This window comes from Limulus polyphemus, unplaced genomic scaffold, assembly GCF_000517525.1.
Source record: "Limulus polyphemus unplaced genomic scaffold, Limulus_polyphemus-2.1.2 Scaffold112, whole genome shotgun sequence".
In the NCBI taxonomy this organism is placed as follows: Eukaryota; Metazoa; Arthropoda; class Merostomata; order Xiphosura; family Limulidae; genus Limulus; species Limulus polyphemus.
The window spans coordinates 288,495-301,668 of record NW_013665722.1 but is presented as its reverse complement, the minus strand read 5'-3'; the positions used below and the strand labels follow the sequence as shown (position 1 = coordinate 301,668).

At 34.3% G+C, this 13,174-nt stretch overlaps 1 pseudogene; it reads right to left on the bottom strand.

Annotated features, from left to right (window-relative positions):
- Positions 1-5,253: 5,253 nt before the first annotated feature.
- The window catches only part of LOC111089116, a 17,183-nt pseudogene continuing 9,262 nt past the window's right edge, over positions 5,254-13,174 (bottom strand).

The window sequence follows — 13,174 nt, the reverse complement described above, 5'->3', positions numbered from 1 at the left end:
CTCTGTAGCCTACAACACAGTATGGCATATGAACTTCAAAAGCAAGAAATAAAAATATTTGTTACTATAAGAATCAGAGGTCAAGGAAGAACGGGAAACACTTTTTGAGCTACTCTTAGTCTTTTTCAACTAATAAAGCAATATGTTATTTTATAATTTATATTTATTAGTAAATATAATAGTGATAAAACTATAGATATATTTCTAAGGCTTAGAACAAGCCTTCAACGTTTATGAATCCAATAAGGGACTTACTTTAAACAAGGATCTTACTTTATCAAGGAAAAGCGTATGTAGTTGTTTATTGATATGTCACTAGGTGGCCATTTGATAAATAATAAATACATTTTCATTTTTATATAACGATAAATATGATTAATCATAGCAACCAAACAAGGCACCAAATGTGTTGATCTTTCGTAATAAAGTGATAAAGTTAGTAGTAAAACAAAATAATTTGTAACCGTTTTATTTGTATACATATTTTTCTCCGTATGAGGTTGTTGCATTACATGGTTCTTCTTATATGATTATTCATGATTTAATTTGTCATATCATTAAGAAAATTGGTATTTAAATAATCACCTCAACAAATGATTTGTTTATTGATTATGCTCTCAAGTACTAGAGCTGATAATCATACTCGCTGCTTGCTTTATCCAATTATGGAAAAAATGTTTAATAAAACTAAAGAACAACTATCTAGTAAATAATGAAAGTATATACATCTATACGATTAAAAGTGACCAACATAATTACTTCAACGAATTATTTAAAAAAAAAGTTCAACGTGGTCCCACTACTGTCACTGAATGTAACAAACAAAACAAAGAACGCTTCTCTCTTTGGTTAATATGTAAAAACATGGAGGTAAATTACTTTCTTTGATGATCACCAGGTGGCGAGACTTGCATTACAGTTCACATAAGCGAATGGGGTTATGGTTGATCACACGAAAGAAATGAAAATCTATTATCCTATCAAAAACTACAAGTTCGTTAATTTGGAAAAGGAGTAACATTAAATATCACATTTTTAAAAGTTACCGTTTAGTTAACTTATTATTAACTTCTGATCATCGATCCTACGAGCTAATCTAATATTCGTTTTAACGAGATGTATGCAAAATCATGAAACAAAAACTTTATAACGATTAGAAAGCATTGTTTTATCAGTTGGGTATTACTGTTAGTTATATTTTCTCATTTTAAAATGTTTAGTAAAATATGTCCAGCTTTTTGAATAGAATAAGTGTCGTATTTATAATACACTTACAACTGAACCTATGGATCGTACTTCGGCATACTGATCACTAAAAAAAACACCCTAGCATTGGTTTGTTTGCAATTAAACACAAAGCTACACAAAGGGCTAGCTGTGCTCTGCCCACCTGGTTTCTAGAGTGGTTACTAGAAACCACAGCCAAGGGAACTGTAGACATACCGCTGTGCCACTGGGGAACCCCTAGTATTGGAAAACTGGTTTTACCAACCCGATCGTCAATAAGAAGTGGGTAGTGGCAAATTGTATGAAACTTTTATTCACAAAAAATTAAAATAGTACCATGCTTGTTTAAGAAACAGAAAGTTACTAATTTTGTTATGAATGAAATTTAATAAAAAAATCTAACGCATGCAAATAAAAAATAAAAGCAGTATTTAGAAAAGCTTTTTAAAAATTGTCTCATACATTTATTTGTTAATGAAGAATAGCTTATTGTTTTCTTGAGGGGGCGGTTATGTTTAAAATTACCTTATCTGTTTTTTTTATATGGAAGGGATTAGGAACTGTTAAAAATGTGTTGAAATTGATTTATAATATTTTTCAATGATTAATTGATACTGATACTTAGACAAAAAGGTTAGTTCATAGTCTAGCTCTTTTTTATAGGATAGTTAAATCAAATACTTCAAGACCTTAGAAAGTATATTTCGTTTTATATTTTATCAATTTGACTTTATAGCTCTAGATGCATGTTCTCAATTTTTAAGGGTTGTATGAACCATCTTTGTAGTGGTTGTATGAACTATCTTTGATTTCTATGATTTTTATTTTTGTATCTTGAAAAGCATTTTTTGTTATTTTACTCTTACTGGCATCTCTTGTCTTTCCTGCAATTCTTGATTGTATCCAATGAACTACATGCAGTTTTATTTTTAGTTGCTGTTCAATGGATGTTCGGATGTCTTCTTGGTTTATAGCGGGTCAACCCCTTTTAAAAACACAGAAAAGAAATTAGAGTTGTTCCGACCCGTCGTAAGATCCTGGTCTTGGTGGGGTCAATTTCTGCCCTGGGTTTGAAGCGGCCTAGGACGTAGCGTCGTAGGTGGTTTATTAATCCTTGAGGAGCGCAATCCTAAGCCAAGCCAGATGTACAAGTTTCTACATCGCCTGTTTGATTAGGCTAGTTTCAAAGAATCAAAAACACGTACAAGGTAGCTTAAAAGTTAAGAACAAAGGTTGCAGTATGTAGCCTTTGCTTGTGAAAAGGATTAGCACGTTTACGACCTCGAGACGTATGGTAAACGAGAATGTCATAACTACATCTAGAAAAATACATGAAAATATAGAAAAAACGACGTAAATATATATGATTAAAGAAACATTTCTATGCTAGTCATGGAATGGCGAAATTAATAGCTATTTCAGCTATCACACCTGCACCCTCCTTGTCGAAAGCATTCATTACACATCACAAAAAAAAATGATACAACTCCAGCTGACTTCAGACCTTTATTTTACTCCACACTATGCGAGGAAACATTTTTAAACCTCTTAAACTATGTTCATATTCACTCCTTTCTTGACTATCTAAAATCAAGATATCCAAACATTAAGTTAACGTGTGAATTCGAAGACCAAAGCAACCTTCCATCCATGAACACGCTGATTACAAGTTTTGACAAGGGTTTTATTATTTCTTTGCCATCATAAGCCCCCATTTGTTGGCTTATACCCAAATTTTCAGAGTTTCACTCTTCAATTCGTTAAGTAAAATGTGATAATTCTCTTAACTGCTAGAGCTCATCTTTAATGAAATACATCTATCTAATTGTTTGGAGAACAACATTTTTGGTCTCTATACAGAAGCCTTCGACTGGTTAGTGTCCACTACAAAAATACTGTATTTCTCCATACATCTTTCTTCTTTCTCACTTGTTAGCAGAGATGTGTGAAAACCCAAACAACGTTATCAACTAAGGTAAGTTTAAACTACTTAATATAGACATTTGAATGATATTCTACTGGAATTTCACCTTGAGAGGGGAAACTAACAGTGTACTTCTGGAGGGAAATACCAACCTAGGTTGCCGAGTGGTGCGTCCCCGAGAGGAGAAACCTGCGTTAAGACCTGCAAAGCGAAAATGTGTGATCTAGAAATATCAAAAATCCTCTCAGTCTCAAAAAACTAGGTTTAATAGGTGTCCGACTTTCCCCGAGGGAAATGTTGTAAATAATATTGTGTTTTTTGTTTTTTTTTTTACAGGTTCAAATGTATCTGGTACCATACGTCCGTCATCTCTCACACACAGTTATTTACGGACGGTTCCTCCTAAGCAGTTAAGTCGAGATGGGAGTGATGGTCTCTTAACCTTAATGGAACTAAGCATAAAGCAAACGTTTGTGGGATCCTAGCTTAAAATAGTTTTATAACTGTTTTAAAAACTAGTTCGACCTAGTAGTGTAAATTTTAGTGCATGTTCTCCGACAAAACAAGGATATCTTAATACACGCCTTACAGGTTATATCAGAGATAACCATATATCAGCCACATCTCACGGAGAGATATTCACTATTGGTCCTCCTGGAAAGGCTTAATCGAGATAAGAGTGAAACGTTCTATAATCTCACTCCACCTGCTTTTAGAACTAAGCAAATGGTTAACATTTGTGTATCATTATTTCACCATAAAATTATTTAGAAACTAGTGTACATAATATTTTAGATTTTAGTGCATGTTTTCCCAACAAAAACAATACATCAGAGAAATGCATTTCACGCAAGATTTAGCGCTAGCACTGTATCCTCTGCCAAAACCATCCTTCATACAGAAAGTATACAACTGTTAAGCCTTTCTAATTTGAAGGCTCTAAAGAATTGAACAACACATTGTCATATAATATAAATGATGGTGTTTGCAATTCTGGAGAAACCTCAAATCAGCAAGGTTTAGTAATTGTAGGGAACTGGTGAAAATGTTGAAGAAATTAATTTATTAATACTGTTATTGTGTCAGATAAGAAAACATGGTTTAGTGACATCAACGTTTTATCCCAACTGTTTCTTTAGAAGATTTAAAATATTAGACTGCAAATTGTCGTTTTTGTTGTTGTTTTTCTTACTAGCATTGTTCAACTTGTAAAAAGACAGGACCTTGCCACTGTGGTCGAAATTAAAAACTTACTTAAAACAACAAGACAAACTGATGCTCACTAAAGAAAAAATCTGTTGCCAATTTTTATTAAAAATACAGTAATGACAATGATTTACCTTACAAACATAATAGATTTAACTAACAAAACATGACATAAGTAACTTATCAAAATATCATTTTCTTTGAAGAAATTAATAGTCATAAAATTTGTAGTTAGTTAAATCGGTGGTTAGTTTGGAAAGCTGGAGCTGGGGAGAGGAGGGGGGGTGCCTAACCCACTGAGTAATTCCTCTTTGAATATTAAAACAAACGATTATTCAGTCTATTATAATATTTTATTAACTATATACTGAATATTAGAGAATATGAAGTCACCGTCACATTTTACGTCAAACAGGTTGGTGCAACCTAGGACGACTTTGCGTGAAAAGGTCAAAGGTTCGCCAAGCCCATTGCTTCCAGTTCTACCTGAATGTGAATAGTTAGCCGAAAGTTCAATATTTCCTCATGGTGAAGACTAGATTTCGCTCACAGTTGTATGCTTATTGTAATTCCCCCACAAAATTTCAATTGTTCTTGACTTTTGTTTCAGTTCTCCCTGGCCCCATAAAATTAAGTTGGTTCTTCTTCAGAAGCTTTCTTCTTAACTGGGCTACCTCACTTTAACTAATGGTTAAATACAATTATCCCAAATAATCAAAACGTAGTGAGTTAAGTGCAACAGATAACACCGAAATCCTTATCGTATAATATTTACATTTGTTTACAAAAAATAAATAAATCAAATAGAGTAAAGACTTTGCAAATTTTCTTTAAAATTGCATTACAAACCTATATTATCACATAATATGCCAACCAGTTGTATAAAGAAACGACAATTAAAACACTCTCCTGCTGTTTACTCGCCCAGTTTTTAGTTTTAGAAACTTTCCGTTTTTCGAAATGATCACTGTCTTCAATCCACGTATCATATCCGCTGCCTTCTCGGCTATCATGATGATTGGGGCGTTGGTGTTCCCAGACACAATAACCGGCATCACAGAACCGTCCACCACACGCAGTCCTCTCACTCCTTTCACTCTGATCATCGCACGAAAATAAAATTATGTTTTAAAAAATTTCTTAAGATTTGTAAAGTATCTTGTTGAATATCATATTTAGAAACCCAGGAGCTCGTATCTAAAACTGGTTAGAATCCTTTATATACGTGTGGATCACGTAAAATTGCGACGGATTGTTGTGAAATATTAGTGTTATCAAAATTCTTAAAAATAAGAAGAAATTCTTATTACTAAACGCACGTTCACTTTTAATTTTAACATGTGATATACAGTATGTTTTACTATAGGTACAAAAGTAGTATATATATATATATATATATATGTGTGTTTCATCAGAAGCGGCATTTCACAAAAGGGTTTCGGGGGGGGGGGGGGCAAAAAATGCTGGCTTCGCGTGGATCCTGTTTTTCCCCCTCTGTGGTTGTGTGTGTTTGTCAGCAAGATTTCTCAAAAACGGTTGAATGGATTTGGAAGAATGTAGGTATACATTTTGACTATAATCACACTTAGAAGTGATTAGTTTTTGGAGGGTCAAGGTCACAAAAATAACATGCGGACCGATTTTTCCCACTATTTCTGTTCTATAATTCAGTCACAAATATTTGGATTTTAATGAAATTTGGTAGACTTATGTAGAATATTATTCCTCATTGTCCTGCCAAAAATATGGACACATTTTTGTATTTTTTTGAGAGCCGAATATGATCAACTCTACGTAGCGGAGGTATGTGCTCTACTGTGTGCCCCTATAGTTCGCGAATCCAGTGTTCTGCGAAATCTCATCCTTGTCTAGATGCCTTCCGCGTAGTAGATATGCGCATGTGTGTGACGTAAGCGAGACAAATTCTATCTGTGTAGCCATATCCTACTCGTACATTGCATTTCTTAAAGAACATATTTTAAGCAATATTAATGCTATTTTTGGTTATTATAGAAATTTAATATTGTTTATTTTCTTTTGTGAAGGTAATTTTATTTGTGTACTTGTTTTAATTCATAAATACTATTGGTTTTGTTGTTCATTATGAACTGACAAACTCTGGTCACTCACTGATATTTGTCACAGAGTTATAGTGTTATTAACTGTTAACTATGAGTTTGACATGGAAAACTAATGGTAACAGTATATTGTTATTTAAACGATCTTTTAAACAAAAAAGATTAGATGAGTGTAGACTAATAATGATGAAAAACTTGAAAAGTGATCTAACGTCAAACTTTTTATACAATGTTAATACTAATGCTGTATAGTATAGGCCTAATTTCAGTCTAAGTTTAGTACTATTACTATTAGTACTGTTACGGCAGCGGAAGTCACGCGACGCTGGGAGCATGCGCGCTGGAGTTTCTATAAGGATCATGAATTATCGAGGAACCCCGCGAACCTCCGAGTGTTTGCCAGGCGCCCTCTTTTTTAGCATATAATCCCGGCAAATAAAGCCAGCAAAAAAAAAAAAGAAGAGAATTGCAGAGATAGATAGAGTGAAGAGATAGATAATTGAGTCAAGCGAACAGTAGGCACGTAAGTGAAGTGTGCGAATCACTGTGATTTATAGCGTGTGTTATAAAGGTTGTTAAGTTTAAAGTGACTGTGGAAATTCTGTGTATTACAAAAAGTTAGTATCGAGAAAGAATAAAATAGTTTTAATCAAGAAGGGACTTGTGTCGCTGAAGTTCCTCGGAAAGAAATTATACCAGAAATTAACAAACAAGCAGATACGCAACAGTACTGACATTACCATTAGATAACTTGTAACATACGTTAATTGGACTGTAAATACACTTGTTTAAACTAATTTCAAAACTGTAAGAGTCTTTATAAAGACTGAATTGTGTTTTGAGTAGTTCACCTAACACGACATATAAAGTTATACAACTATCAATCGTGACGTAAGAGGTAGACTAGTAAGTAGTATACACAGGGTTGAAACTGCGAAATTTTATCTCCCGAATTGAGTTTAGATGAAGGATGAGATTTCGCGGCACACCGGCCTGATTAAAAAATGTTTTACATAAGCTATCGTTTGGGGTCTAGCCTTGGGTCCCCCTCCAAATGACACCCCTGTGTTGGATGAGAAATCAGTTTGTTGTTTAAAAAAACAAATAAAAACCTTTATTTACAAAAAGAACAAGGTTATTAGTTGGAAGCAGACTTGTATTAACGTTTTAAAGCCGATTTAAGGCTTAAGTGTGAAATCTGGAGATAACGCATGTACAGTGTCTCCATCACCCCTCAAACTTGTGATATATATATAGACTTGCTTACTTAAGTATAATCACACTAATGAAGTGATGGCGGTGGGTGGTATTAACTAGCTGTCTTTCCTTTAGAGTCTAGTCTATCACTGCTAAATTAGGAACGGCTAGCGCAGGTGACCCTGAATAGCTTAGCGCGAAATTCAACTGAAATCAAACCACACTAAAGAAAAAAAATGACAGGAAAAAAGTATGTTAATTTAAAATGCGAACAATGTACAAAATTTAACATACTGTGAGTAATGTAACAACAAATTAACAATGGTTATTACCTAGGATTCAGTAACAGTGCAAACAAAGTAACAAATCCAGAGAGGGAGGAAGAGGTCCAAAACATGGACCGAATCCCGATGAAGAAGAAGAAGGAATAAAATGGAAGGAAGATGTTTACTTTAGCACCTCACCCTCCCAGATCCCAATCAACATAGAAACAGTTTAAAAAACAAAACAAGAAGTACATGCACATAAAAAACTATTATCACGTAATCCATGATATAGAGCTTAATACAGTACCCCTCAGACACGACACAAAACATAATTTTCCTACCTTAATTGTGGGTCCACCACAGTCGACGGGTCATTGGGATTACCCATCTTACAAGTCCCCACGGGATGATATAAAGTAGAAGTAAACGTTCCTAGCCACACAAGCTAAATACTCGTCACTCCAGTGGGGATAATGACTGCACTTTGGAAATACATTTGGAAGTCGGCGAGCTCCAAATTTTCTAAATGCTGGAGTCTCACCAACAGCATAAGAAATTTTCATGGCTATAAGGAAAATACATATATCGAACTTTTCCACTGTTAGGTGCACTGATGTTCAATTATACGAAAAACATAATTTGCTTTTTTAAACGTTTTAAGGAAATTGACAACAACAAAAAACTAACACTTATCTTCGCTTATGGTAAATACATTCTTTTCATTATTGAAACTTTATGAAAAAGGTACTTACGATAACCATCACTGTTACAATATGATTTTATATATACTACTCACCATGGTTATGGTTACTGTACCTACACCCACCATAGTTACGACATGCTCTTATAGATACCACTCACCATGGTTACTATATCTAGACCATTATCGATACTACTCACCATTGTTATGATATGTAGTATTTTATGAATTCACCTTACTATGACATCGGTATTACTTATCATGATTTAATCATGAATGATATACTGAGGTACTTGTATCTCACTATAGATACGACATTATTTCTGTGAATGGTTTACTAAGGATACTTACACTCTACCATGGTTAAGATGTCTTTTTCATGAGTCAGGTATTTAGGATCAATGATGGGATGGTCGTACGGATTATCTGAGCGGAGTTTCAAGTATCCTCGACTTTCAGGACGCAGAAGGACGGGGTATAATGAAAATGTGTCAGTATTCACATATGGGGCATACACCATTTCCCATAACTGAAAAAAAACAACAACATAAAAACCCATTAGTTTATGAAATGAAAGTAAGTAATTAGAAGAAACATTTCATTCTGATACAGAAATGTATACACATCAGTCATATTCACCTGATGTAATAGTTTCACATTTAACTCAAACCAATTTATACTTTATTTCTGGAACTAAAACTCTTTTATTTTTATATATCAATTAGGCACAAGATCAGGAAACCGTTGAATAATTTCCCAGCATGTGTTAACAAGCTACGTGAATTGCATCAGGAAGACTACAGCATTAAAAAGTAATGTGACTTACAACAGGAAGACTACAGCACTTTCAAATCACGTGAATTGCATAAAGAAGACTACAGCACTAACAAGTCACGTGAATTATATTTGGAAAACTACAGCACTAACAAATCACGTGAATTGCATAAGGAAAACTACAGCTCTAACAAGCCTCGTGTATTGCATCAGAAAACTACAACACTAATATGCCACGTGAATAATTTTTAATCATGATAAATTTCAACTAATATCCGAAATCCTCTACAAATCTTGATTTTATTCTTGCGGGAAATCGCCATAAGTATTCGTGATAAACATGATGTGCAGATGAGAAATGTTTTAAAATGTCAAGGCTATCTCTCAGTAACATAAGCAATTTCATCCTTTGTTTGTTGTCAAATACTTCTTTTATACATGGCATAAATAACTGAATAAGGTAAAAGGCATTTTGATTAGTTACAGTCTAAGCATTTTATCAAGTTTTGGCATGTATGTAGAATATTGGATCAGCTATAAATTGTTAATTGTGGAAAGCAACAACAAAACAAAACACGCATACATCTTCAAAACTATAGTTCCAAAATAATTTACAAAATATGTACTTCCTCTGTATTTTTATTTAAATAAAGATAAGTACAAAACTTAACAGCTTTACATCATCGTTAAGACCCTGGACTCTCCGAAATGTTTGGCCCTGGTCTGATGCCACGCTACCAGATATAAAGTGGATCTCTGCATCTGGGAAGTCGTCAGATATGTTAACATATTTAGTTTTAATAAATCCTAATCCTTCAACGCCTCCTAGCAAAGTCAGCGGCCCTAAAAGTACAAAAATAGCATTAATAAATGTAAATCACTTCTATAGATAGAGATTATTTTTTACCATTTTAATAAAAAACATTTAATGCCGTAAAAAATGAGATGAAATATACATTGAAACATTTGTTTAAATTACATGTTTACATCTTTACTAAAAAACAAACAAACAATATTCGAATATTTCAGGAAATCTACACGAAGGATGTCTGTGTTAGACGTCTCTTATTATGAACTGATAAACTAGTCAACAGCGCCCACCGCCAACTCTGGGCTACTTTAATCAAATAGTGGGATTTAATGTTCTTACAGCTCAATAGTGTGGAGCATGATTTTGCGTCAACAGAATGCAAGCCACGAACTCACGAATTCTTGACTTCACAGTTTAACATATTAGTCTTTGGGCACGCCTTACACCTACCTGTAAGGAGAGAAAACACTGCCCGAGCTTTTAAGCATGCCTCCTCTTAGGACTGAACGCGTCCTAGGACCAAGAGTTATCAGTGTTGACTAGCTGATTTCCTTCTAGTATGTCACTTTGTGATATTTTCATGTTAATCTGATTTCCTCAAAGGTAGGTCCGCTTCATAACAAGAGGATCACCAGGATAAGTGATTCTGAATTTGGGAACAACTAACTTTAGCAAAGAAATAGACAGACTGGATCCAACGTGTAACAGAATATCAAATCACTCTTTATTAAATTAACAACAAAACCACAATGTGTGTGTGTACTTGCTTCTGGGGGTCGCTTTTCTCTGGATTCCCGAAATGATTAGACAGGCTTTCTTCACTCGAGCTGTATTCTAGCTAACTAGTTCACTCTAGATCCAGAACAATAATGTTTATTCTATTCCAAATGTTTAAATCTAGTGATTTTTGTTTTGTTTTTACTTAATGTGAAACATTGGATTTACTTATATAGAATAACGCTACTCACGTGACTTGTCATTATCATTCCAAAATAAGGAAGAATGCAACCTCGAGATATCATCTGGCATACCATTGGAAAATACTGGCTGCCGACATTCATGTACAACGTACAGCATTACAGACACGCAGAATAGGTGTTATATCCATAGAATGATAAAGGAACAAAGGCACCTAGAATGAAGTCGTTTTAACAACTTTCCAGACCACTTATAATGCAAAAACTGTAAAGTCTTAGAATAAATGATTTTTTGAAAAATTATACATTAGAATAATTAGGTAGAAAGGCATGATATGTTTTTCTTATCACAACTTCAGAATAACTGCTGGCTAGCACAAATAGTCCTCGTTTAGCTTTGCGTGAAAGTCAACAAACAGACAAAGTTTTCTCCTAAATAGTCACTCTAGTTGAATGTATATCATTAATGGTTACATCGTAGCTCGCCCCCTAGTGGCACAGCGGTACGTCTGCGGACTTACAACGATAGAAACCGAGTTTTGATACCCGTGGTGGGCAGAGCACAGATAGCCCTTTGTGTAGCTTTGTGCTTAACTTCAAACAAACAAACAAACATACATACATCGTAGCTCGAATTCATAGAAGTTTTCACTTTCTTAACTCCAGACTTCATCAGAGGAATAGAATTTTAGCGTGACTATAAATTATTACGTTTATTTAAATGAATAACACAAGGTAATTTCAAACATGTAAATTTTTTTCTCTCTTCTCGCACTTTTAACATCAACTGTATTTGTTTTGAATTTCGCGCAAAGCTACACGAGGGCTATCTGCGCTATCCGTCCCTAATTTAGCAGTGTAAGACTAGAAGGAAGGCAGCTAGTCATCACCAACTCTTGTGCTACTCTTTTACCAACGAATAGTGTGATTGATCGTCACATTATAACGCCCCCACGGCTGAAAGGGCGAGCATGTTTGATGTGTCGGTGATTCGAACCCGCGACCCTCAGATTGCGAGTCGAGCGCTCTAACCACCTGGCCATGCCAGGCCTCAACTGTATCTAAATGATTTAAAAAAGTATTATCTAGAGGATTAGGATTTGCAATCAATCCCAAGAAATTGGAATTTCATGATTATTTATTAGGATTTGAACTCTTATTAAAGGATCTTAAGTGTTGTAAGGCTAATTCATCTGCTCAAATTAATTTTAATAATGTGTGCACACATATTATTAGTATAGGGTTAAATGGTTTATGAAGTTACAACTTGAATTGTAAACCATGGAATATTAGTTGGCTGGAAAATCAAACCTTGATAAAGTTAAGTAAGAACAAAGAAATAGTGATTATGAAACCCGATAAAGGTAACAAAGTAGTCATTATAGATAAGAAAAACTATAACAACAAGGTTTATGAAATTATTAAGGACAAAAGTAAATTTGACATATTTAAAAATAATCTCACCAAAACTAGAGAAAATAAGTTGATTAGATACTTGTTAAAACTGAAAAAAGAAAACATCATAAGAGAAGATATTTATAAAGAAATGTTACGACAGTGGAAGTCGCGTGACGCTGGGAGCATGCGTGCTGGAGTTTCTAGAAGGATCATGAATTATCTGGGAGGCCCGAGTTTGTTCGAGGCGCCCTCTTTTTTAGTATGTAAGTCTGGCGAGAAAAACAAGCGCGATTGCATAGATGGATATGCAGATAGATCGAAGAGATAGATAATTGAGTCAAGCGAACAGTGGGCACCGTAATTATGTGAATCACTGTGATTTATAGCGTATGTTATAAAAGAATTTAAGTTTAACATACTGATTGAAAATTCTGTGTATTACAAAGTTGTATCCAGAGAAAAATAAACTGGTTAAATTATGATAGGACTTGTATCGCTGAAGTTGCTCGGAAAGAATTTATGCTGGAAATTAACAAACGAGCAGATATGTAACACATTGGTGTCAGAGAGTGGGACCGAAAAGAAAAGAATAGATGGAAACGAGAAGTAGCAAATCAAACTACGACTTAGCAGATTTGATGGCAGCAATACAAGAACAGCAAAATAAACAAGAAGA